Genomic DNA, 2,057 nt, shown 5'->3' with positions numbered 1-2,057 from the left:
AAGCAACATGGGGCTCATGTCTTTCTTTGCGCTCCATACTACAACAGTTTGTAAAACAATTTCTTCAATATGTCTCAATGGAAGTGACGAGCGGGTGTTTATTTATTTGGATAAAACATGTTTCTTTAACTCTGAACACATAAATAAGTGTATCTTTTCTAATTTACATGGAATAAGATATGCATAAACATATCATAATATTATAATATCAGACCCTCTCTGTGGGTGGTTGGCGGGTGCTCTGGTGTGGTTTGCTTCTTATTTCCTATCAAACATCCATCGTCCTTATCTCCCTTTCATCTTTTTTTATGTTTGTTACTCTCTCGTAACAGCTCTAATCTTCTGGCGCTCCTATGACCTTATGCAGTTGCGAGCGCCGTAAAACCTCTACTAATACTAAAAGACCCTCTCTCCCCCGCCCTCTCTCTTTTTCTCTCATAAGCCACAATGCACCTGATTTTGGATAAGTTGTGAAACCAAATACGAGTGGCCATTTCTTCCCCCTCCCCTTTCCGAGCTTGCGTTACGAATCAATGCTCCAGATGTTAGATTAATTCAAGTTCTTCTCAGCTTAATCTGATGTTGATTTAGGAAAACCGCCAAACGTATCTAAGCAAATGTCAAACCGCCTTGAAGTGTTGGAGTCCTGGAACACAGCTTCATAACCTTCCTTAAATTTCAATTACATTCCACAAAACTATTTCGTACTTTTGGCGAAATTTCTGCACTACACTTTTATTCTCGGCTAAAAGTTTGCCTTATTCTCCCCATCTGACATCATTAACGAGACAAGGAGGTGTTTTAGATCAAGGAGGTACCGTATACATAATATGTTCGATACGTAGCATACCAAAGGCAGTGGTGCGGCATATTTTGAATCATCGAATACAAATTAAAAACATTAATTTCCACCAACCTTTTAACGTTTCAGTCAAAGGAAGCAGAAATGAAAAAATGTAAGAGTAACGAAGTGACCGAAGTAAAGGTAACAAAATAAAGAAGTAACGAAGTTGATAAATGTTTCTTTTTTTAGAGTACCACCCCCAACCCCAAACAAAACAAACATAACAAGAAAAAAACCCAACAACAAACAACAACAAACAAACAAACAAAAAAAACAAGCCCAAAAACAAACAAATATACCCCCCAACCCCCCCCCTCCCAATACTAACAAAAACATAACAAAACGACAACAACAACAAAACAACAACATAAAAAACAGTAAAAAAAACCCAACAACAAAAACCGAACAAAAAACAAGCTATAATTAAGAGGCGCATATTCAAGCTCTTTCGACTGACCAGAATGCATGTCCTCAGAGAATTAATACAGACCGATGCACCCACTGGACTACTTGATTAAAGGAAAGTATAAGATGCAGAAAGAAATTGAATTGGTACCAAGGATGTTGTCTTCCTTCGTTCTTTGTTTTTTTTTCCAACAAAATCTGTCAGTGTTTTTTCAAAACGTTGACGGAACGGATTTCTTCGTTCCAAATGGATATAGTGACAGAAAGATGAGGTCAAGGTGAAAGAAAAAAAAAGCACGCAGCTGAACATTAGCGAGTTATTGGCCAGTTGTTTACGTCATCCCTCACTTTTTTTGAAAGCCAGAATCACGACAGATTTTATTCTTCACCAATCAGAGTCCAGTCCTTTTTTTTCTGGGTCGGCAAATATACTATTCTGATCTGATAGAGTCGAACTATAGATCATACAGATCAGATTCGTCGAACAAAATGGCACACCGCTTTAGAATCCTTGAGCGGGGTAAACATCTCAGCTGTTACTGTTTACAGTGAAGGAATCCATGTTTTGATGACGTAGTGAGCGAGGGTCAGCGTGCGGTGACGTAATACCGAGTTCTGGGCCCCAATTTGACAGCTGGACAGCAACATGATCATTGTAACAATCTTATTGACTTGCGAGATGAGGGATGGGCAGAACTTAATCCACCGTCCACCCCTAACACGTATGACATATAGAAAGAACTTCTTATAAAGACTTCATTATGTATATACATATACACACATATACACGCACACACACACACACACA

Source organism: Aplysia californica, unplaced genomic scaffold (genome assembly GCF_000002075.1).
Source record: "Aplysia californica isolate F4 #8 unplaced genomic scaffold, AplCal3.0 scaffold00366, whole genome shotgun sequence".
NCBI classification, from domain to species: Eukaryota; Metazoa; Mollusca; class Gastropoda; order Aplysiida; family Aplysiidae; genus Aplysia; species Aplysia californica.
Note: the sequence above shows the minus strand (reverse complement) of the source record.